Source organism: Oryx dammah, unplaced genomic scaffold (assembly GCF_014754425.2).
Source record: "Oryx dammah isolate SB20612 unplaced genomic scaffold, SCBI_Odam_1.1 HiC_scaffold_17, whole genome shotgun sequence".
In the NCBI taxonomy this organism is placed as follows: Eukaryota; Metazoa; Chordata; class Mammalia; order Artiodactyla; family Bovidae; genus Oryx; species Oryx dammah.
Window position 1 is genome coordinate 62953351 of NW_024070201.1, and position 26389 is coordinate 62979739.

General features: G+C 41.1%; 1 pseudogene; it reads right to left on the minus strand.

Moving 5' to 3' along the window:
* On the minus strand, window positions 1-26018 carry LOC120875962 (annotated as a pseudogene).
* Window positions 26019-26389: the final 371 nt, after the last annotated feature.

Sequence of the window (26389 nt, forward strand, 5' to 3'; positions counted from 1 at the left end):
TTAGTGGTCAAAACCAGGTGTATTGTGAACTGCGGTTTTGTTCACTAATGAAGATGGATAATTTCCATCCAATTCTTTCTCTTCAGTTATTACTGGTTCTTTTAAATTATCTTTTTTTTCATTTGCATCAACAGCATTTTTGTCTTTTATAGATTCAGGTTCCTTTTCTAACTTAGATTGCTGAGACTTTGCAAACAGCATTTGAGAGACATCAAGAGCCTCTTTTTGTAAGCATGCAACTTAGTCACAACTGTCTGCCTCTAGTACTGTGACTGCTACAGATGAATCAGAATCGGTAACTGAGGTGGTAGCATGTTCTAGATTTTCTTTTTCTGTTAGAGGACTTCCTTCATTGACTCTTCTTTTTCATGGAGCTGCTCAGAGTTACTGCATTCTTGGCAACTTTGCATGTATTTCAGTCCTACTATCCGTGAGTCTGAGTGAACTCCGGGAGATGGTGATGGACAGGGAGGCCTGGTGTGCTGCGATTCATGGGGTCGCAAAGAGTCGGACACGACTGAGCGACTGAACTGAACTGAACTGATCAGTAATCTGAAGAACTTCAATTAATGGTGGTGTCAGGAGTATTGTCTGTTTGAATGGAAGGCTCAGGACCGCTTCAAGAAACTCATTAAAGTTGTCTTCATTGACAAATTACCTTTCCTCCATACAATAGTTGTTTAAGCACTCATCTCACATGCTTGCAAAAGTAATGCTCAAAATTCTCCAAGTCAGGCTTCAACAGTATGTGACTTATGAACTTCCAGATGTTCAAGTTGGTTTTAGAAAAGGCAGAGGAACCAGAGATCAAATTGTCAACATCTGCTGGATCATCAAAAAGCAAGAGAGGTCTAGAAAAACATCTACTTTTGCTTTATTGACGCCAAAGCCTTTGACTGTGTGGATCACAGCAAACTGTGGAAAATTCCTAAAGAGATGGGAATACCAGCCACCTGACCTGCCTCCTGAGAAATCTGTATGCAGGTCAAGAAGCAACAGTTAGAACTGGACATGGAGCAACAGACGGGTTCCAAATTGGGAAAGGAGTATGTCAAGGCTGTATATGGTCACCCTGCTTATTTAACTTATATATAGAGTACAACATGAGAAATGCTGGACTGGATGAAGCACAAGCTGGAATCAAGATTGCTGGGAGAAATATCAGTAATCTCAGATATGGAGGTGACACCACACTTATGGCAGAAAATGAAGAACTAAAGAGCCTCTTGATGAAAATGAAAGAGGAGAGTGAAAAAGTTGGCTTAAATCTCTTCAGAAAACTAAGATCATGGCATCTGGTCCCATCACTTCATGGGAAATAGATGAAAGAAACAATGAAAACGGTGAGGGACTTTATTTTTTGAGGCTCCAAAATCACCACAGATGGTGACTGCAGCCATGAAATTAAAAGATGCTTGCTCCTTGGAAGAAAAGCTATGACCAACCTAGACAGCATATTAAAAAGCAGAGACATTACTTTGCCAACAAAGATCCATGTGGTCAAAACTATGGTTTTTCAAGTAGTCATGTATGGATTTGAGAGTTGGACTATAAAGAAAGCTGAGCACCAAAGAATTGATGCTTTTGAACTGGTGTTGGAGAAGACTCTTGAGAGTCCCTTGGACAGCAAGGAGATCCAACCAGTCCATCCTAAAGGAAATCAGTCCTGAATATTCATTGGAAGGACTGATGCTGAAGCTGAAACTCCAATACTTTGGCCACCTGATGCGAAGAACCAATTCATTAGAAAAGACCCTGATGCTGGGAAGGATTGAAGGGAGGAGGAGAAGGGGATGACAGAGGATGAGATGGTTGGATGGCATCACTGACATGATGGACGTGAGTTTGAGTAGCGTCCAGGAGTTGGTGATGGACAAGGAAGCCTGGCGTGCTGCAGTCCATGGGGTCACAAAGAGTTGCACGTGACTGAGCCACTGAACTGACTGAATATTCTTTATTGCAAATTCTCTTTTGTTTGATAAAAATATAGCCATTCCAGATATCTTTTGCTTGGTACTTCATGATGTACCACTTTCTGGCATTTTAATTTACCTGTGTCTTTTTATTTAAATTATTTATTTTATTTAAATTATTATTTAAATTATGTTTCTTTAGACATAGTTTAGTTATGTCTTACCTTCTTATCTATTTTGAAAGACTCTGCATTTTAAGTCAAGTGATTAGACCAGTTACATTTAGTATCATTATCAATTTGGTATGTTTAAATCTAGTATCCTGTGATTTATATTTATGCCATGTGTCTTTGTTCCTCTTTTTCTCTTTTCCTTTGTCTTGCCTTATTTTGGGTTAAATGATTTTTTTTAAGATTTAATTTTATCACTAATACTGTTTTACTATTTATACTTCTTGGGCTTTGGTTTTAGTTTTCATTTCTCTTCATTCTTTAAAGTAGATCCAACTTTTCTTCTAGTTTCACTGTGCTTCCACTTGATAAACTTCCTGTATCAATTCTTATAGTGTAGCTATGATGGCTTTGCTTTGCATAGAGGTGATACTGAAATTCATAAAACTGAATGAGATCATCTGAGGTGTTAATGTAAATATAGAAGATATTTTAAGATACACTGGTCATGGTTTTACCTGTGTATCCAACCTTGAAGTGTTGGCAACTGCCTTCCTCTTTGTTACCACTGTTAGTACCTAGATCATAGTCACTTTCTATGGTATTGACCCTTAGTTGCAAGTAAGAGGGGTTCCTGACCCAGGCCCTACCCTTTGGAAGACTTTACTCTGGCCTTTGTCTGGCTAGGGCACCTGGTCCATGAGACCAAAGAAAAGTGTTCACATGAAGCCTATATCCTTCCTTCAAGACCATGCTTCTAGACCCAATAATTCCCTGTTCAAGAGGTCTTGAATTTGCTTCTGGGGATTGCCCAGCCTTCTTCCTTAGTAAGGACTGTTCCTGAGGATAAACTCTGCACTTGGGAGAGTTAGTCAATGGGCACTACTTTGTGAGAAGTATGGTGCAGCTTGAATGCGTGGGCTAGGATGTTTACATTTATGTGTATGCAAGACACTCTTGGTGTAGGATGCAGTCAGGGGGAGAAGGGGTCCTGGAAAACAGTGAGTGAGTGAGTGAAGTCGCTCAGTCGTGTCCGACTCTTTGCAACCCCATGGACTGTACCTACCATGCTTCTCTGTCCATGGGATTTTCCAGGCAAGAGTATTGGAGTGGATTGCTGAAAACAGTAGGGACCGGCTTTTCTTGAGCACCATGTTGCAAAGTGCTGGAGAATTCCACACTTGCACATAGTCTTCTACGTTGTTCTCAGGGTTTATTTGTCAAGGTAGGAGGATCGAACATATTTTAATTAACTGTGTATGATTATAATTTACAAATTTTAAATATTTAAAAATATGGTGTGTTGGTCTTCATTTTAAATTTTGCTTTGATTTTACCTAAGTGTACACCCAGCCAAGATACCTTGCCCTCCAACCCAGCATGGTTGGGGCAGATAGCACTTGGTATCTATTCCTTATGGAAGGAGCAGGGGAAAGTTAACCATTTCACACTAACTCCTTGCCTGCAGAGCTGGATAGTTGGTGTTATTCAACATGACCAAATCATAGTTTGGGGTTTTTTTAAATTTCATGCCAGATCAGTGGGTTCATAGTGCTAAGGAAGCTTGAAAAGGTCTTGGTCTTGGCTACCTGTCCAAAACGCTGTGAACTTGTGGTTTGGCATGGTTGGTTTTTAAAAAAACTCTTCTGTTGGTAAACCAGTTTGAAGTTCTTTTCTGACGTTATTGCGGTTTCTGGTCTGGCACAATCTGGTTATAATCTTGCCACAGAAGTAAACTGTGGCCAAATTGAGATTTTACCAAGCACAAACCCATCAAGCTGAATAAAACATATTGCTTGCCCTCATGTAGTTTGCATACATAGATAACTGAATTATAAGATAAACACCATAACTGGAGATACCAAGTGGGAACAAGGAGCAGTAAAATCATTTCCAGACCAAGGGAGGACTCAGGAACAAAACCTTTGGGAAAGAAGTAGGATCCCAATATGTTGACAGATAGAGGTGGAGGGGGATAAATGAGTGATAAGGACAGATGAGGCAGAGGGAACAAGTTGAGCCCAAATATTACTGTGGAGCTGTTCAGAGAACAAGGATTGGTCCTTTGCTGCTTTTGCAGAGCCAGTGAGAGGTAGCAATGGGTATATTCACCAGGTGCTTTCTTGTTTCAGAGCCTTCCCACCTGGGATGCTCTTCCCATATGCACATCACATTTCATTATCTTGTAGGGCTCTTATCTCTCCTTCATAACATTTATCACAATGTAATTAAGTGTCATGTAATCACTTATTAATATTTGCTCCCCTTTGCTAACATATTCCACAAAGACTGAGATCATGAAGATATTCCCACTTCTGGGCATGGAGTCTTGCCTATAATAGGCACTCAAAAAGTACTTGTATAATGAGTAAATGTATGAATGAATGAGTTAATAGAGAATAGATGCACTCATTAATAATGCATTAATTGAATAATAAGGCTGGAAGCATGGGTTGCAGTGGAGGTACCTGAATGACATGCTAATGAGTCTGGACTTCATTTGGTAAATAAAGATCTTTTGTTTATTTCTTTATTAACACTCAAATAAATATCCATTCGAATGTTTATTTTGTGTCCAGCATTGTGTTAAATACCGAACGTAAAATGATCATTAAAACACTCTGCCAGGATCTTGCAGAACAGTAGGAGGAAGCAGATAAGCAAATCAGTATAATAAAAAATGTGGGAGATCTTTATGAGATGTATATTCCAAGTATTTGAGAACACAGACAATGGGCTCATTTATTCTGCTTTTGGAGGGGGAGAGAGAGAGAAAGAGACAGAGAGACAGTGAATGTTACCCAGAAGAGATGACATCTCAGTGAGAAATTAAACGATAAGTGAGGGTTCTCCATCTGAGAAGGAGATGGGAATATGTTATGGAGATTTCTATTTCCAGAAATATAGAGGACTGGATAGTGTAAAATCCTTCTGACAAAAAAAAAAAAAAAAAGAAAGAAAAGAAAAATAAAGGAGGGGAAAAATGAAAAATGCTAGATAAAAGGTAAAGTAAAAAAAATTTAAAGCAATCTAGCAGATTTTTCGAGAAAAGAATCCCTCGAGGCTAAATCCAAAGTTGCAATACAGTCCCAGAGAGTTAAGCACTAAATCTGGCAGCTTCTCCAACAACTTATAACCTAAAGTGTTTTGTTTGTTCTTGACAACTATCCTTATAACACATGAGGAGAAAGATAGGACTTGAGACTGCTCAGAGTAGGAGTCAGAATACAGATTGCTATATAAAATCAGGACCCCAAGAGGGCCACTCCCTCAGAGAAACAATATCTAGGAAAACAGGATCTACCCAGTAAGCAGGTTGGCAAGGAGCAAGGTGTGTTTCAGCTATGACTCTGAGTAAAGAGAAAAACTGCTTCCTCCAAGAGTTTCTATTCATAAGTAAGTCATCATATGAACTTGGATTCAAATTCATACTACCTGTGTGTTTACAAAAACACTTCAAACCAAATATCAAAAGTAGTTCCTGAGTTCATTCTCTCAAGTAACCGGCAGGAGAAAATACTAATCTTCTGTGGTGGACTGCCATTTAAACCCAAACACAAAGAACACCCATAGGTAATGTTTTAATATGGTGTAAATAAAACTTCCTATATACATGAGAGAACAAGCCACAATAAATGAGAAATAGACCCATGCTTGGCTCATACTGAGTAAAAATTAAATATTAAAAGCATGATGAATGGTAGAGACAAACTTATTTGCAAAGCAGAAATACAGTCACAGATATAGAGAACAAACTTATGGATACTAAGAGGGGAAGGGGGGTGGGATAAATTGGGAAATTGGGATTGACTTAAACACACTACTATATATAAAATAGATAACTAATGAAAACCTACTGTATAGCACCCTGAAATCTACTCAATGCTGTGCAGTGACCTAAATGGGAAGGAAATCTAAAAAAGAGTGGATATATATGTATGTATAACTGATTTGGCTGTACAGCAGAAACTAATACAACACTGTAAAGCAACTATAAAAATTAATTAAAATATTTTAAATTGGATGAATGAATATGATGAGCAGGCAGATTTGGATAACAATAAAATAGAACTTCTAGAAATTAAGAAAATAGCAATGAGTCAAAATCCTTATAGAATTAAAGACAGATCTAAAGAAATTGTCTTAACACATTGACTGGGGGATTTTTTTCAGAAATAATTGCCTTTGGTTGGCAATTTACTATGTAGGTGAATATTGAAATGTCTCTGGTCCACAAGGTTTGGGTAACAAAGGACATATTAATACATCTCTGGTCAGTAAGCTGTAAATAGCCTTCAGAGATCAAGATGTGGAAAATATGAAAAAAGGTATAGAGACACAAAAGGATGAAAGGGGAAACTGGGTTAGTGAAACATTGGCAAAAGCTAACATAGCTAACTGGAGTTGCTGTACTAGAGAATAGAAAGATTTGTAGAAAGCAATATTAAGAAGATATTGAGAATTTAAATTTTTCCATATTTTAAGAAACAAACCAATTAGATTCAGAGAGCTCAATTTCAATGAATTACAAGCAGGATAAATATAAAGAAATTAATAGCTAAAATCGCTGTCAGTTCAGTTCAGTTCAGTCGCTCAGTCGTGTCCGACTCTTTGCGACCCCATGAATCACAGCACGCCAGGCCTCCCTGTCCATCATCAACTCCCAGAGTTCACTCAAACTCACGTCCATTGAGTCGGTGATGCCATCCAGCCATCTCATCCTCTGTCGTCCCCTTTTACTCCTGCCCCCAATCCCTCCCAGCATCACAGTCTTTTCCAATGAATCAACTCTTTGCATGAGGTGGCCAAAGTATTGGAGTTTCAGCTTTAGCATCAGTCCTTCCAAAGAACACCCAGGACTGATCTCCTTCAGAATGGACTGGTTGGATCTCCTTGCCGTCCAAGGGACTCTCAAGAGTCTTCTCCAACACCACAGTTCAAAAGCATCAATTCTTCGGCGTTCAGCTTTCTTCACAGTCCAACTCTCACATCCATACATGACCACTGGAAAAACCATAGCCTTTACTAGACGGACTTTTGTTGGCAAAGTAATGTCTCTGCTTTTCAATATGCTATCTAGATTGGTCATAACTTTTCTTCCAAGGAGTAAGCGTCTTTTAATTTCATGGCTGCAGTCACCATCTACAGTGATTTTGGAGCCCAGAAAAATAAAGTCTGACACTGTTTCCACTGTTTCCCCATCTATTTCCCATGAAGTGATGGGACCAGATGCCATGATCTTAGTTTTCTGAATGTTGAGCTTTCAGCCAACTTTTTCACTCTCCTCTTTCACTTTCATCAAGAGGCTTTTGAGTTCCTCTTCACTTTCTGCCATAAGGGTGGTGTCATCTGCATATCTGAGGTTCTTGATATTTCTTCCAGCAATCTTGATTCCAGCTTGTGCTTCTTCCAACACAGCATTTCTCATGATGTACTCTGCATATAAGTTAAATAAACAGGCTGTAGTAAACTTCAAAGAATCTAGGAGTTAGAAAAGACAACAGGGGTTAAAAAAAATAAGGAAGAAGACCTTAAAAAAAGTTAGAAATAAATTTTTTCAAACTGAGATGCAGCAAAAGCTATGATGATGATAAGACAAAGTTGAAATTATAGACAGAATGGACCAAAATTATAAATACCAAAGAACACAGATCAACAAAATCATTTATGAAGAAATTACAGATCTGAACTGCTCTGTGACCATTAATGATAACAAATCAGGAGTTAAAATTTTACCCCCCCCCCAAAAAAAATTTTTTTTGATACAGATGGTTTTACAAGAAATTCTATCAAACATATTCAAGGAACCCATCATTTTAGTTCTTGTGTAAATTCTTTTAGGGTGTAGGCTAAGAAGCAATACTCATCAATTGATTTTATGAATCTGGTATAACAATTAATACCAAAACCAGGTACATGCAGTATGAGAAAGAGAAGTACAGCTAATTTCACTCAGCATGGAGGCAGTATTTTAGTAAATCACATGAATAAAAATGACATGACTCTATACCATGAATGCAAAGCTGATCTAACATTCAGTTCAGTTCAGTTCAGTTTAGTCGCTCAGTCGTGTCCGACTCTTTGCAACCCGGTGAATCGCAGCACGCCAGGCCTCCCTGTCCATCACCAACCCCCGGAGTTCACTCAGACTCACGTTCATCGAGTCGGTGATGCCATCCAGCCATCTTATCCTCTGTCGTCCCCTTCTCCTCCTGCCCCCAATCCTTCCCAGCATCAGAGTCTTTTCCAATGAGTCAACTCTTCGATTTAACATTAGGAAAACAATATAATTCACCACATTAAAAGATTAAAAAAGAACTTATATCTTTAATAGATACTGAACAAGAATAGGTAAAATTTAACACATAGTCATGTAAAAATATCTTATTAAATTTAGTCCACAAGCAAATTCCTTATCCTAAAAAAAGTTTATCAAATTAAATCTACAACCTAGATTCTATATAATGGTAAAATCAAGAACAAGACAAGGCAGCCCATCATCACCACTTCTAATGAACCTTCTGCTGGAGGTCCTTACAAGATGGTAGGTCAGGAAAAGCAAATTAAAAAAATATATAAGTATTGAAAGACAGAAACACAAATATTACTACTAGTCAATGATATAATTGTCTGGGCTTCCCTGGTGACTCAGCAGTAAAGAACCTGCCTGCCAAGCAGGAGATGTGGGAGACACAGGTTCAGTCTCTAGATTTTGAAGATACCCTGGAGAAGGAAATGGCAACCCACTACAGTATTCTTGCCTGGGAAACTCATGGACAGAGGAGCCTGGTGGGCTACAGTCCATGGAGTCAAAAAAGAGTTGGACACAATTTAGTGACTAAACAACAACAACAAAATCTTTGTCTCCCAGAAAACCCCAAAGCATTTACTAATAAATTACTAAAATTAATGAGAACATTAAAAAACATTGCTGTTTTCAAGTATTTAAAAAAATTTTAAGATAACATATAAATAATATTATATAATTTCAGAGTAGCAGAGGATGTCTTAAATTAGACAAAAAAAGCAAAACCTTTTAAAATATATTAATTTAATAAATTAAAAGTAAAATATGTTCACTGAAGGGCATAATAAAGTGAAATGCCAGCCACAAAATGAGAAAAAAATATATGCTATACATATAATCCACAAATAATTGGTAGCCAGATTATCTCATATATAAAGAGCTTGCACAAATCAAGAAAATAAATGATCCAACAGTAGAATTGGAAACTATGCATAGGGGTTTTACTGAAGAGGCAACACGATGGCCAAAATCCATGAAAAGTCACTCAGTCTTATCAGTCATCAGGAAAATACAGATGAAAACCACACTGAGACACCATTTTACTCTAGTAGACTGGGAAAAATAAAAACTTTCACAAAGCTAACTTGGATTGGAAAGTAGAGCAAGCAATTTTTCTCTCTTTTTTTTTCACAGTCTCTCAGAGTAGCTATCTCAGTTGATACCACTTTAACTAGTAAAGATGAAAATGCCCTTCACTAGAGGAAACACAAATGTTGCTTCTAGATGTATAACATAGAGAAAGTCTTGCTCATCAGTTCAGTTCAGTTGCTCAGACATGTCCGACTCTTTGTGACCCCATGAACTGCATGCCAGGCCTCCCTGTCCATCACCAACTCCCAGAGTCCACCCAAACCCATGTCCGTTGAGTCAGTGATGCCATCCAACCATCTCATCCTCTGTCGTCCCCTTCTCCTCCTGCCCTCAATCTTTCCCAGCATCAGGGTCTTTTCAAATGAGTCAGCTCTTTGAATCAGGTGGCCAAAGTATTGGAGTTTCAGCTTCAACATTAGTCTTTTCAATGAACACCCAGGACTGATTTCCTTTAAGATGGACTGGTTGGATCTCCTTGCAGTCCAAGGGACTCTCAAGAGTCTTCTCCGACACCACAGTTCAAAAGCATCAATTCTTCAGCTTTCTTTATAGTTCAACTCTCACATCCATACATAACTACTGGAAAAACCATAGCCTTGACTAGACGGGCCTTTGCTCGCAAAGTAATGTCTCTGCTTTTTAACGTGTTACTTAGGTTGGTCATAACTTTCTTTCCAAGAAGTAAGTGTCTTTTAATTTCATGGCTGCAATCACCATCTGCAGTGATTTTGGAGCCCAGAAAAATAAAGTCAGCCACTGTTTCCACTGTTTCCCCATCTATTTGCCATGAAGTGATGGGACTGGATGCCATGATCTTGCTCATGGGCCCCGCTGAAACATGGATAGAAGTATTTATAAGTAAAAGTGGCTTCTAAGGGTTTAGCTTTCATAGAAATTTGAGAACAGACAGTTTTTTAAAAAAGGAAAAAGATACCAACTGATAGCTTTTGTGTACTGGTGACAATGCCTCTTACATGGGCTTTAAGGACTGGCAGACGGGGCTTGAATCCTGGCCCTCCTGTTTGCTGCATGCTCATGTCTGACTCTTTGCAACCTTGTGGACTGCAGCCTGCCAGGCTCTTCTGTCCATGGGATTCTCCAGGCAAGAATACTGGAGTGAGTTTCCACTTTCTTCTTCAGGGGATCTTCCTGACCCAGGGATCAAACATGCCTCACTTACACCTCCTGCATCAGCAAGTGAGTTCTTTAACATGAGTGCTACTTGGTAAGCTGTTTTGACCTTGGGCAAGCCATTTATACTCTGGAAGTCTTGGTCTGTGCCTCTATAGACTGAGGATATGAGACCTATCTTAAAGATTGTGCTGAGAATTAGATATACTACAGACAAAACACCCAGCACATAGTAATGTTCCATGGATGTCAACTACTATCATTATTCCTCCACTGAACAGATTGGACATGACCTACTAAAAGGGAAAGGAAAAGAAAGGAGACAGCTACTTACAGAACATTCCCAATGTCTCAGTCATTCTCTAAGAGGAGGACAGATAAAATCTTTAGGGCTAGGAAAATTGAACTTAGAAAAGAGATTCTCTCCAGGTAAAATGTGAAGTGTAGGCATGAGAAGAATGTGGTGGAAAAGCACAGACTTAGGGACTCAGGACCTGCATCTGAGTCCTGTCTCCACCATGTATTGGATCTGTCATTTAAGCTTCTAGATCTTAGTTTATTCTACTAAAGAAAGTGAAAAGTGAAGTTGCTCAGTCGTGTCCGACTCTTCGTGATCCCATGGATTGTAGCCTACCAGGCTCCTCCATCCATGGGATTTCCCAGGTAAGAGTACTGGAGTGGGTTGCCATTTCCTTCTCCAAGGAAATAATAAAAAGAAATTCTAAAAAGGAAATAATCCTAGAAAGGAAATATTAATAATAATGTACCAGATTCCTGTGAGGATTTGGAGAGAAAATATGCACAAAGGCTCCAATCTAAAGGGTTATACAGAAGTCTTTTGCTTTGTTTTAAATTTTATTTTTAATTGTAGGACAATTGATTCACAATGTTGTGTTGGTTTCTGCTGTACAACAACATGAATCAACTATAAGTATATATATGTCCCCTCCCTCTTGAACCTCCTTCCCACCCCTCACTCCATATACAAAAGTCTTAATAGTATTAGCAATACATGTTTCTATTTTTCATCCTTCTCTTTATAGGATTCTCCTCTCTGAACCTTTTGGGCACCAAGCATTCTTGCTGTTCTGTGGTTGCTGTTTCCTTGAGCTCTTCTTCCCATTCATTAAAAGTTACAGACCCCAAGTCCCATATGTCAGGGTCATGGTGGAAAACTGGCTCATGTGATGAACCAATTTGTATTTATCTATCAATAGATAGGGACTTCCTAGGTGGTGCTAGTGGTAAAGAACTCACTTGCCAATGCAAGAAACATAAGAGACACAGGTTCGATCCCTGGGTTGGGAAGGTCCCCTGGAGGAGGGCATGGCAACTCACTCCAGTATTCTTGCCTAGAGAATCCCATGGACAGAGAAGCCTGGCAGGCTACAGTCCACAAGATCTCAAAGAGTCGGACACGACTAAACATGAACGCATCAGAAGATAAACATGGATTCTTCCACTCCTCCTCCATCTTGTTGTTAAAGATGAACATTTTAAAGATGAACCTTCAAGAGGGAAAATCCTTCAATGAAAAACTGATAAGTGCTCAAAATTTTAGGTGCTCATGGCAGAGAGTTGGGTGAGATTCAGTGGATCAAATAAAACTTCACATGATACCCCTGAGGCATCTTCTTCATTCATCATGTCAAACTTAAAGACGTCTCAATCTCCAAGTAAAGTTTGATACAGCTTCTGGAATAAATAGGTACAGTTTCAGACATTGATATTAAAGACCAGTTACAAAGATGGGATTTTATGCTTCATGAAGAACTTTTGTATCTGTTGTCCCATTTGGTCTTCATATCAGTCCTCAGAGAAGGGAAGTAAGATGGGGCGTTTGACCCCATTTTGTAGAAGAAGAAGGTGAAATGCAGAAGTTTAAGGAAATAACTGGCACAAGATCCTACATCCCTTTAGTGGCTGAGTGTAACCACACCTTTCTTGGGCTCCACCTCCCTGTCTGGTCTCTGGAGTACTTGGTCACACCTACCACCTGGGCCATCCAAAAAAGGACGGTGGGTGTGAGTTGCTAGGACCAGTTCCTCCTGTTAGTGCTTGGTATTCCTAATTCCTGGGAGAACTAATTGCCAGGGAGGATGGTGGTGAAAAGACCAACAGCCAAACCAGAAGTCTAGAAAACTCATTGCAGACTGCTGGTCCTCATACATCCTAATACATACCAACATGGTACCACAATCTGGTTACTCTGGATGCAGAAAGACCAGTTTTCCATCATAGGCTGAGAGCAAGTGGTGAGGGCTACACCTGTATCCCTTCCGTCTTCTCCCATAGCCTTCTCAAAAGTTTTTCCCATGGAGTGCAATAGGTAGTTGCCCCTTCCACTAGCAACTTTTGAAATAATAATTAGCCAGTCCTCCTAATGACTTAATAATCATGCCTTGCATGTCGAAGAACCTGGTGTTTTCAGGTCCCTTTCATAGTCATTAATTAATTCTTCACCCAGCTGCCTGGAGCTGTAGGTCACCTCAATCACCTTCAGGGTGTGGCTTAGTCACCAAGACAGGCCATGGATCTGCCGAAGGTCACCCAGCAGTGTCTGCAGCTCAGTCACCCCACCAGCCAGTGGAAATCAAGTTTATGAAGTCAGCCGTGCTCTCATACCTTCCTCCCCAGGGCCTGATGCTCTCCTACCGTCTAACTCCCCTTTCCAGTTATCCTGGTAAAGCCTTCCATTCAAACTTCTGTGTCCTGATGCCTCGAGGGCCATGTTAAATAATGAGGCCATCCAATGCAATAATTTACACGAATGCATTACTGGTTAATAAGCCTTACATTATTCCCCCACAGGTATGTGCATCTTCTTTTATTTATTTATTTAGGCCATGTTGTGGGGCATGTGGGGATCTTAGTTCCCCTCCCAGGGATTGAACCTGTGCTTACTGCATTGGGATTGTGAAGTTTTAACCACTGGACTGCCAGGGAAGTCCTAGTATGTGCATTTTAACAGATGATATTCTGCTACTCCAAAGCTTTCATCCACAGGAATGAAGTTCTCATGGCAGAACTCCAGGCATTTGTCAGCATCAGTAGACAAACCACGTTAGCAATGGAGCTCTCTGTGCAGAAGTTCCTCACACAGTCCCACAGGCCATGTAAACATGAATTTGGTCCTGGTGCGGCCTCATGCCCCTTGTCTTGCTTGGACTTGGTCTTGGTCTAAGAGGAGCAGCACACTTGGATGCGGGTGCCACACATTAATTAAGAGCTGGAAACTGGGTCTCCCTTAACCTTAATTAATTCCATCTGAATCTACATCCCGCAGACAGCCAAGCTGTGTGCCAAGCCGACCTCTACCTGGTATGATCTGGACCAGCCCAGCGTGAGGTGCCAGATTTGGGGAGACTCAGACACCTGATTCACAGTGGTTCAGTGTGTGCACTGGTGTGTGTGTCTTTGTGTGTGCTCATGCACACATGCACGTGTATCTGTGTGTGAGGCAGGGCAGCAAGGGTGACACCTGCCCAAGTCTTTCTAGCCAGGAGGCCTGTGGGAACCCAACAAATGAAATCTAATGAACTGCAGAGGGATGACAATGATAGTTGAATTTAATTTAAATCTGTTCTCAACTTTGTGTTCTAATGAGGAGCTTAGAAGTTACAAGGGCTCAATTCTTAATTCCACAGCATTTACAAGGGGTTGAGGGGGAACTGAGTTGTTGCTGGAAGATCTATTATTTGTGCTGAAGTTATTAATATCAAAAAGGAATCGACCAAAGCTAGAAGTCAAGAGAACCAGGCAAAAGTGGAGGTGACTACAGTTTGGAAAAGCCATCTTGAATAGTTGTGATTTTCTTGCAGATCCTTCTCCAAATGAAAGATTTGGAGCAATTAATCTGGGTGGAAAAAATTGGCTATGAGCTGATGAAAGAAGATTCTGAAGCAAACTGTCTTATCCCAGACTAAAAAAAATCTGTGGAATATTTGCTCTCTCTTCTTTTTCATCTTTTAAGGAAGCACTGACTTTGGGTTGTGGATCAAATAAATTTGGGTTTTTATAAATTCACCACTTCCAACTCATATAGGTTGATTACATGACAATTCTCCAAGTCTCTGTTTTTTCTGTAATAATTTGGCAGAGTTTCTGTAATGATTAAGCAAGACAATAATAGTTATGATTTTTGTTTATGATATGATCATTGTTAACATGTATTGACTATGTTTATATTTGTAGTTCAGTTCAGTTCAGTTCAGTCGCTCAGTCGTCTCCGACTCTTTGCGACCCCATGAATTGCAGCACGCCAGGCCTCCCTGTCCATCACCAACTCCCGGAGTTCACTCAGACTCATGTCCATTGAGTCTGTGATGCCATCCAGCCATCTCATCCTCGGTCGTCCCCTTCTCCTCCTGCCCCCAATCCCTCCCAGCATCAAAGTCTTTTCCAATGAGTCAACTCTTCGCATGAGGTGGCCAAAGTACTGGAGTCTCAGCTTCAGCATTGTAGTACTAGTTTACAAATACCCTTGAGTTACAGAGCAGGAAACTAGGGTTCAGGAGGTGACATACAGGTCACCTCCTGCTTAATGAATATTCATGTTCTCAAGATAGCATATGGAAAGTCATTCTATTTTGGTAAAATTGAAAAGTATTTGTGTGTAAATAAAATGGAAAGGATATTGTAAAATATTGTGATTTATCTAGGAGGTAGGTCAGTACGTAAATTTTTTCTTGTTTAGTAACCTGTATCTTCTAAGATGATTATTTATTACATTGTTAGGATGAAAAAAGTCATCCTTCACCGTGGGGCAGAGGGTGTGGGTAGCAAGGATTAAAGGCTTTGCTCTCACCTGCCTCCTGCATCATCCGGGGTGGTTTGGGCTCAAAACCCTGTTCTGTTCATTTAGCAAACCACCACCACCACCACATATGAGCTATAGCCTTGCAGAAAAAATTCAGAATTGGGCACTCACTGTTAATTCTGCTACATGTGTTTTTCCTCTTTCACTTGCTCTTTAGCTTAGAATTACAAAGTGTATCAAAATCAATAATTCTGCAAAGTACATTTGCTCCCTTTACATACACATACATACATACACAAAAGCCAATTTATTCCTTCCCCACTTCTCTGAAGATGGGTTCTGAACATTTGTCCAGAGTTCAATTATCTGTGACATCCCCGTCTATATTTAGGGCCCAGAATTTTTAGACTTAAGAAAGAAGATCTGGACACATCAAGCTCACTGCCTTGGATCATAGAAGAATGAATTGGTAAAAGTATCTGGGCATTGAAGAGGTGCCTAAGACCCCTTTGAGGATACAGGAACATGATTTTGTTTGAGGTTTGGTCTTGGAACCAGCTTTTTGTCCATCATGGTTAACCACAGTATCAGGGCAAGTTCAGAGCATACAAAGAGAGAGTTTTTGTAGAAGCAGGCTCTCTCCTTAAGGTACAATAAGCGCATCTGATGAGTGGGAAAGTCATCCATGCAATCCATGGAGTTGGCTTTAGAGGTAGGAGAGGAGGCTGGGAAGAATTCTCCTGCAGCCCACCTGTCTGGTTCCCCCAGACTCTGCCCTTCAGGGCAGGTGACCCAACCACAGCCAGGAAAGACATGGCTGGTAATATTAACAATGGGACCCTTCATTAAATTTTAAACACCTTAAATGTTATCATAAATAAGCCTCTGAACAACCCTATGAAATAGGCACTGTTGTTAGCAGCTTCTTTTCACAGTTTAGGAGTTGAGGTTCACAGAGGTTAAGTCACTTTGCTCATTATCAAACAGCTAAGTGGTAGAGTTGAGCCTCAAACCCAGGTCTGTCTGATTTCACAGCTCCCGTGCACTTTTTCTAGCAAGTCAGCCAGTCAAGTCTGCTTCACCTTTCTGTCCTGCCCTGTGTCTCCTGAGGTGTCACTCCTTTACTGCAGGCACCCACTTTTGGTTCCTTGAACACAACAGGCACAGACTCACTGTTCTCTTTGTGTGTGCTTGACCCTCAGCCTGGAATCCACCACCACAAAATATATTAAGTTATAATTAAATATATATACATGTACATATGCATATATATACAATTTATATTTATGTATATATAGTTTTTAAAACTCCCTGTGGGAAGCAGAAAAATAGTTCTCCAAAGACATCCATGCCCTGTTCCTTGGAACCACCGAATAAGACACCTTGCATGGCAAAAGGGACTCTGTAGATACAGTTATGATTAAAGACTTTGAGATGTGGTGATTGTCCTGAGATATCTGGGTCATCTCCATCTGATCACCATGTCTTTAAAAGCAGAAGAGAGAGAAGAGTGAGTGTAAGGGTTAGTTAGGGAGTTTAGGTTGGACATGTACATACTGTTGTATTTAAAATGGATGACCAACAAGGACCTACTGTAGAGCACAAAGAACACTCCTCAATATTATGTAACAACCTAAATGGGAAAAGAATCTGAAAAAGAATAGATGTATGTATAGGTATAACTAGGGGTCTACCCAGGTGGCTCAGTGGGTAAAGAAACTACCTGCAATGCAGGAGATGTAGGAGACGCTGGTTTGATCTCTGAAATGGGAAGATCCCCTGGAGGAGGGCCAGCAACCCACTCCAGTATTCTTGCCTGGAGAATCCCACTGAAGGAGGAGCCTGGCAGGCTACAACACAGAGTTAGACTTGACTGAAGCGACTGAGCATGCACACACAGGTATAACTGAATCACTCTGCTGTACATCTGAAACTATCTTAACAATGCTAATCAGCTATCCTCCAATATAAGACAAAAAGTTTTTAAAAACTGTAGAAGAGAAAATCAGGAAAGTGGGATGTATAGACACAAAGCAAGAAGGACTAGACCCACCACTTTGCTGGCTTTGAAGATGGAAGAAGGGGCCTACGAGCCAAAGAATGTAGTAGCCTCTAGGAACTGAAAAGAGCCCTCAGCTGACAGCCAACAAAAGATGGTGCGGCAGTCCTACAGCCCCAAGGAACTAAATTCTGTCAGCAAACTGAATAAGCAGGAAATGAACTCAAGACCGTCCAGAAAGGAATGCATCCGGCCAATACCTTGGTTTCGGTTTAGTGAGACCTGTGTTAGAAGTCTGACCTACAGAACCGTAAACTAACACATTTGTGCTATTTTAAGCTGCTAAATGTGTTGTTATAGCAGCCATGGAAAACTAATATACTTTTCTAAGGTGTTATGATTTTATAAGAGCATGTGTGTCACCATACCCACTGTAATTGCTTGAGCATGTATATTTTCTCTCACTAATCTTTTATTAAATTGGAGGTCTTATCCATTTTTATATTTTTGTCCAGAGCCTCAAAGAGCACCTGAATTCTATGGCATTGCATTATCTTCTGTACTACCCGAGTGACCACAATGGGCCAGGCATCATCCCAAGTTTAGAGACGAGAAGTTGCCAGCAGGTGAGTCAGCTGGCTACTCCACAGATAACCCTGGATGCTACCTCCTTCCAGACACATGGGAAGATTGCATCTTTGTGCTTCCTTAAAGTTCAGAGTGGCCAAGAAGTCTAAGCAAACACTTTGTCCCTCTCTCTTTTCCCTTCATGTGCTACCTGGTAAGATGGCAGTGGTCTGGCAGCTTGCATCCCTTAGAGATTTTGATGTTTAGAGCCAGCCAAGCCCACAATGGACATGCAACAGAAGCAGAAAAATAACCTTGCTGTTTCAGCATCTGAGAGTTTGAAGTTACCATTGCATAATTTAGCATCCTAATGGATAAAATCAGTTTCTGCCTTTCAGATTGTTACTATTTGTTGGGAGGGAAATAAATATTTGCACAAATAACTATTATACTATATTACATAGTATGAACAAATGCTATTATACCATTTGGTCAGTTCAGTTCAGTTCAGTTCAGTCGCTCAGTCGTGTCCGACTCTTTGCGACCCCATGAATTGCAGCACGCCAGGCCTCCCTGTCCATCACCATCTCCCGGAGTTCACTCAGACTCATGTCCATCGAGTCCGTGATGCCATCCAGCCATCTCATCCTCTGTCGTCCCCTTCTCCTCCTGCCCCCAATCTCTCCCAGCATCAGAATCTTTTCCAATGAGTCAACTCTTCGCATGAGGTGGCCAAAGTACTGGAGCTTCAGCTTTAGCATCATTCCTTCCAAAGAAATCCCAGGGTTGATCTCCTTCAGAATGCACTGGTTGGATCTCCTTGCAGTCCAAGGGACCCTCAAGAGTCTTCTCCAACACCAGAGTTCAAAAGCATCAATTCTTTGGCGCTCAGCTTTCTTCACCGTCCAACTCTCACATCCATACATGACCACAAGAAAAACCATAGCCTTGACTAGGCGGGCCTTAGTTGGCAAAGTAATATCTCTGCTCTTGAATATACTATCTAGGTTGGTCATAACTTTTCTTCCAAGGAGTAAGCGTCTTTTAATTTCATGGCTGCGGTCACCATCTGCAGTGATTTTGGAGCCCAAAAAAATAAAGTCTGACACTGTTTCTACTGTTTCCCCATCTATTTCCCATGAAGTGATGGGACCAGATGCCATGATCTTCGTTTTCTGAATGTCATGATGGGATTAACTGTATATGTTAGTAGTTTAGTGTGTGTTCTTTCAGACCTTACACATACATTCTCTCACAAAACACTTGCAAGTAAGCCTACAAAAAGAAACGCCTATTTTTAAGAGAGTACGATTATGCTCTACATATTATTTTGTCATTTGACTCTTTGGCATTCTGAGAAAGGGCACTTCTTAGTTTCCTTTCATGGCAGTTTAGAAGGTGGGCATTGTCCCTTTTTAATAGGTTCAGAAACTGAGCCTGAGAGATGAAGCCAAGTTTACCAGGTCACACAGGTGGAACCGAAACTGGAAGCCAAGTCTCTCTGGCTCCAAAATCATTGAATAGCACCATATATTCACTAAAGCAGGACACACAGACACCTTATATGTATGAGACAGCACATGCTGAGTCACACTAGTGTCACGACTGCACATGTTCCAAGTACTGTGAGTGAAGAGTTCGCTCTGAGGCCCAGGGCAATGGAGGAAAGGCTTCACAGAGATGGTGGGACTGGAGCCCGACCTTGGAGGAAGGGCAGGACTTAACTAGATCAAGGGGAAGGCATTCACTCATCCACTCATGGTGTATTCACTGACTCAACAACTCTTTATTATCTCCTCACTGTCAGGCAATCTAGCTGGCAGACACAGTGGGGACGCAGCCTGAAATGTGGGAATGATGAACAACAAAAGACAGCTTGGGCTTGAAGACTGCGGTGGAGAAACATGGATGATAAGGCAGAACAAGGGGATAAGGAAACAGCCAGAGAAGATCTTGGTGCCCTCCTCCGCTGCTGCCCAAGAATGACCTCAAGCACTGGAAGAATGTTTAATATGACCACAGGCATTTAGGAGTATAGCTCCTACTCCAAGATTGCTGAGAGATGCTGGGGCAGAGAACGGAGCAAGGTGGAAGATTAGCAGTTACGAGTTTCCCTAAACCTGATTTCGCTAGACTGAAACTTCAGTTTCTCTCATCCACAATGCTCTAGTCCATTGCTGGGCACTCTGTGGGACCCAAAGGAAGAGACACATAGCTCCTGACATGACTAAACACAATAGAGTCACCCACAAAGCAGTATATGTTTGCTGTCAGAATGGTGGAAAAGCAGTCTTTTGTATGAGAAGTCTACAGACCTAACTCAAATTCTGGTTCTGTTCCTTCATGGGAAGGGCAGACAAATCAGAGAGTTCAATTTCTGCTGTTGAGAAAATAGATATAATAACATCCAGCATGCAGAACGATAACAACTAGGAAACAATGTGTACAGAAAGTTTAGCAAGGTGTCTGGTGCATAGTAAGTGATCTATAGCTGAGAGTGATGGTCATTGTTTTGCTCTGAGAATGAGCAGTTAATTTTGGGCAGATAGTGCCACGTTTCGAGGATGTGAGCGTGGCTGTACCTAAGCCATAAGCTAATTGGAAGGCATGTGAAATGCAGCTGGGGACTGTAGGGTGGTTTCCAGAATCTGCCCTAAGGAAAGGCTTTGTCTACCAGATCAGCACCTCTGTATGGGCTCTTGATGGGAGACGACCTCTCTGTGACCTCCCGGCTTGATGCTTGGATGCTTCTTGCAACAGCACAAAACAAGCCCTGACTCACCAACTTACGTGGGTGGCTGGGACCCTTGCGGCCACAGCCAACAGTTAACCTCCAGGCCACCTGCAGCCAGGTGTGCTCAAGCCTGTGCTACAGAAACTATCGACTGAACTATAGACTGCAGGAGTGAGGGATGCATAGAGGAAGCTGCTGGGAAATTGTGTCTCTGGGGAAAGCGTCTTTCAAGGTTTACCCTTGGTTTGCTGAAGCCCTTTCTTTCTTTTTTTATCCTAGATACTCAAAATACCTTTTGGTGGATTTTTTTTAATTGCAGAGCAAAGCATTGTGGAAAATAGAGCTAAACCAAAAAAAAAAAAAAAAAAAGAAATGAAAGAAAGAAAAAAGCCCAACCAACGTTTACTCCACCAACCCAGAGATAACTGCTCTTAACTGCTGATATATTCTTTATCAATATTTTTGAAATACATGTAGTTACATACACACACATATGTATTCATGTACATATACATATATAAAAATAGTATATGTCATAAATATCTTTCTACATCAAGGGACACGTTTCTCTTACATATTTTTTAATGGGTGAATGGTATTTCACTGAGTGAAGGCACTGCCCTTAATTGGGGAAATATGTAGGCTATTTTGAACAGTATTAATTTTCTAGCAGTATTTCAGTAAATATCTTTAAGATTTTATTTTTTCTTGCATCTTTCATTATATCATAGTTTCTAACAGTGATACTTCATTTCATTTATCATTTCCTAGGGATAAATCCTAGAGTAATACTGTTGGGTCAGAAAGGGAATGTATTTTTTCAGCACAGTGGCTCTTATTTTCTTTGGATCCCTTTCTTGTAGTTTTACTTAATGATAATGGAAAATGCCTCTGGGAAGCAAAGCAGATGTGAGCATTCTATCTTAATGTTACTGAGTCCCTAGCACAGGGTTAGTGTCCCAAACAGCCACATGAAAGCAGAATTTCCCCTCTGGCTTTATAAGCAAAATAAAAACAATTATTATCGTTGTTGTCATTGTTGCTATTGCTGTAATATTATCTTCTGTACTGTTCTCCTGCTGTGAGGTCCCCTCCAGTTAGTCTCATGACGGGGGAGTGGGCCATTTTCTGGGAGCTCTACTGACTTCCCTTGGAGCATAGCGCAAAGGTTCTGGTACATTCTTTGTGTGAGCAGGTGAGGTAAGCTTTTCCTGAGCCTTCAGAGCCCCTCAACTCTAGACAATAGGACTTCTATGCTGTTTGCCCAGGGACACCTGCAAGAGCCCAGTATTCATTGCTGTGCCCTTCTCTTGGCAGACTCATCTATTGAGTTTGGCGTCTGCTGACTAAAGTAAGGGAAGCTGACCTAGTTGAGGAGAATAGCTTGAAAGAAAAGTCTTAGTGTTGCTATATGGCCTGAGGCCTCCATGTGAACCTGTCAAAATAAATACACATGAATTAATCATCCCAAACCAAAACAAGTCCCAGCATTGAGCGCAGTACCTGGCACACAGTGCAGGCACTTTTCCACAAGTGTTTGCCAGCGACAGTGGGTGAAGGACAGGGTTAATTATCTCTTGCCTTGTCTTGCGACAGATGGCATGTCATGTACTCAGAGTCAGATATTTATGTCTCCAGGAATCCTTTCACAAGACAGGTGGAGGATCATGCCTCATATGTGGAGTTAAATACACACCTATTCTTCAACTTTTGGGCAAAGAGCAAAATACATGGATCTAACAAGTGCCATCAAATTTACAGCAAGGGAAATGATTGATCTGCCAACTATAAACTGTGTGAGCATATAGTAAAAATATTTTCAGATATGCATGTTCTCAAAAAGTCACTTCCCAAGCATATTTCTTTGGAAGCTACAGGAGGATGTGTTTCACTGCAAAGGGGGAGTAAATCAAGACATACAATCTCCAGGGATCCAGTCGAGAAGGGAGTTCAGAGGATTCTTGTAGTAATAGAAGTGTTAGTCACTTAGTTGTGTCCGACTCTTTGCGATCCCACAGACTGTAGCCCACCAGGCTTCTCTGTCCGTAGGATTCTCCAGGCAAGAATACAGGAGTAGATTGCCATTTCCTTCTCCAGAGGATCTTCCTGACCCAGGGATCGAGCCCAGGTCTCCTGTGTTGCAATCAGATTCTTTACCATTTGAGTTACAGGGAAGACTCAGAGGATTCTTGGGATGATGATAAAAGAAAGGCTGAAATACTAGCAGCACAGCAGACTGACAAAGGAGCCAATTCAGAGGGGAGGGGGACCAAGGGTCTCTGTAAGGGACGCATTCCCAACAAAAGAACATTGAACCTTTTAGATGACTTTGATTTCATTGAGAGACGTTTTAAATTCTACGTGAGAACACAAAACCAGAAAGGAAAGATGAGTCAATAGGTAACTATAGGAAGAAATATACAAGAGAAAAAATATAATCGTGGTACATTATGTGACTCATCTGTGAACAATATTTTTATAGATGTGATCAAGTAAATAGTTGATATTAGATTAAGGAAAAACTGGTGCTGTTCTATGTGAATGAATAGGGGAGGACAAGTGTGTGTGTTGTGGAGGGACATGGGAGGAGCTAAAGGAAAGTGTTGTAAAGAGCTGGATGCTTATCTTTCATCATAGAAAGTCAAAAGATAAATGTCTGAGATTAAAAAAATCAAGAGTCAGCAGTATAAGCATGTCATTTCAAGATAAAGAGGTAAATTCCAAAGAAACAGCTCGAAAGGTTAAAAGTCATTGCCTTTGGGGAGAACAACTCAAGGGCAAGAAGACTTAGAGTGGAAACTGCTGTTTTCCATTTTAAGACTGACTTTTAAAAAACTAGGTACACAAATGATTTTCAAAAATTAAATAAATTAATATAAAAGTGCCCGAGGATGAGTAACTGAGGGAGTTAATGTAAACTTCTTTTCTTCGAGGCTTTTGACAGCTAAGCCTGTATTTTTTTTTTTTTTAACAAAATATTCCAACAGTTGCTTCAGGGACAGTCACAGAGGGAAAGGAGGGGCTGAGAAGGTACAGCTCTTCAACACTTTTTTTGGCGTAATGTGTTGGGGTTCCTGGTGAGATTTCACTTATTTTAAAAGGTCAATTATTTTAAAAACTTTTTTTTTTAAGTTTGAAAGCACAGACCTAGACACACCTTTCTAGGGACTAGATTTTTTGATTGTCCAGTGGGTCCTTATGTCAAGCCTAGGGGCTCCCTGACCAGGGGCAGGAGAAGGACCTCTCTCTCACCACTATGACCTTGAGTTTTGTTTTGTTTTTTCCCCAGTGGAAAAAAGGATTTATGATGCCCTGTTTACATTTTTAAATTTATTTATTCCCTTCTGGGACCAAAGACCTTTGTCTGTGAGATGAATGTTTTGGGATTGAGAATGTGGTATGATTCCAAAAAGAGATAGAACTAACAGGCAGACATAAGGCCCTGAGCTTACGGTCAGCCTCAGTGTCCCACTGTCATACCTGGTTGACCCAAGCCACTGAGAATTCAGACCTTGGAGCACAGTGATGTTGCTCTTATAGCAAAAAAGCAGGCAATCATTGCCTCTTTGTAAATTGCTAGGCACTGTTCTAAGCCCTTCACGTTACTGACGCCTTTAATCATCCACAACTAAAGGTACTATCACTCTTCACAGTTTACAGATGAGGAAACTGAGGCCCAAAAATGATAAGTTGCAAGGGCCAGGGAGAGGGTTTAAACCCAGAGCTCACGCTGTCAGTAGCTTCCCTCTCTGGCCCTCTAATTCACACACTTCTCTTTTCCACGCTAACACTAATTCTTTTCCTCACAAGCACCCATATATCCTTTCAGTGACTCTCTCAATCATCTAGCTTGTTTTTAATTAAGCTGGAGTTTTGGCAAACATCAGACTCACACAAAACCAAATCCGGGAGAGAAATCCTTCATTGACAAAAAATTCCTGGCACTCACAAGCAAACCATTTGAAGTCATCAGCAGCAATCGGATACCCATGTTGTAATGGTTTGGAATTAAGAGTTTAAGTCTCACACCCAAGGGCTGACACTCAGAGAATCTTTCACTAATCTCTGTGTTTGGGGCTGCAGTGGAGAGGTGGAGAGCTGGCTTTCTCCTGGGGAGGCCGTGTGGAGCTCTCAAAAGGTCCCCCTCACAGCAGGAATCACTTTCCAATCCAGCCCCAGATAGACTTGAATTGGATGTACCCAGGCACTTATAGCTGGGGGAGAGAGGCAGCAGGAAGTCGGCTGGAGATGGGCCCTGCCTCCATGACCTCTTGGTGCACCCTCCATATCCCTGTCTCTCGTTCCAGACTCAATGAGACTTTTTTGCATTTCTCCAACTTGCCAGACCTGCACCTACCTCTGAGCCTTTGCACCTGCTAGTCCCTATGTCTGAGACGCTCTTCCCCTGCCTCTTTCTCCCAACATGGGTCTCATTTCAATGTTACCTTTTCAGAGAAGCCAGCCTGTCCACCTAAATTTAAAGTGGCCGCCTATTTCCTGTGCTCATTGATTTCTCATATCTTGTTTTTGAGAGAAAAAAAAAGGACTTCATAGCACTTATCACTAGCTGAATTTATGTTTTTATCATACGTATGTATTTATTTTATGCCTTTTCCTCTGTGTGGAAACAAGGACTCTGTCTTGTGTAAATTTCGTTACCCTCAGAGCCTTAGAACCCTGCTAATGTACAGTAGAAATCTAATGACTATTTCTGACATGAATGAATGATATCCACAAACTAGGTAGGGGGAAGGCTCAGTCTTGAGTCTATGTTGTAGGAGGGAGAGCAAGGACTTTCCGACTGAGGAATTATCCTTCTCATTGGCTTTAGCAAGTCATCTCTGTTTCCATCCACTCTCCTACCTACCCAGCATTGAAGGTCTTGCTTCCATGCTCAGGGAGAGAGCATAAAACCTTCCTGTTGGGGATCCTATGACTCTTAATCTAGATTAAGGTTAGGATTGTGTCAAGACAAAGCGAGGTTTCAGTCCTTTTCAGCCCTATTGCTAGAAAGTATTCTGTAGGGGATCATGAAGGGGAAAGGGCGTCCTTCACCATGCCTCCCTAATCCCAAGACTGTGACATGTCTACTCCATGACAACATGGCTCTGTCATTGCTCTTGGGCTGTCCAATCAGTGTCTTCTTGATGCCAGTTCCTCTCCTCTGAGTTCTTTGGCTAAGGACATTTCTAAGCTGACAAGCAAGGCCAGGCATCTCTCGAACTAGCAGCTGTAGCTAACTTACTTACATCTGGAGATGTTCCTTTCTCTTTCTTCGTTCTGATCTCCACAGTGAGAATACTCATCCCTAAGACCTTCCTGCCCAGCCAGGCTTATGAGGACCATGATAGTCGGGGAGTAAAACCCAGCTTCAGTGGGACTTTCAGCTTAAGCCTTTTCCCTCCCTCCCCTCCAGCCCCACCCCAGTATGGTGCAACCTCATCCTAATAGGTCACCAGACTGGTGAAACCTGAACAGTTGGAGGCCAAAAGAAGCACTTAATGACAAGAGGGTGGGGAAGAGAGAGAATGAAGGAGCAGCGGGGGGCTTCTGAGGGAGGCCTGGGAGAGGCACCAGAGCTATTTCTTTTCAAACAAAGATGGATTTTCTATTTCAACCTCATTGTTTTTATCATAGTGAAATCTTATGAGGTTGATGTGAACGGAGCCCTGTATGCATTGTTATGCTATTTGGTTTTGATAAAAAGTGGCATTGTA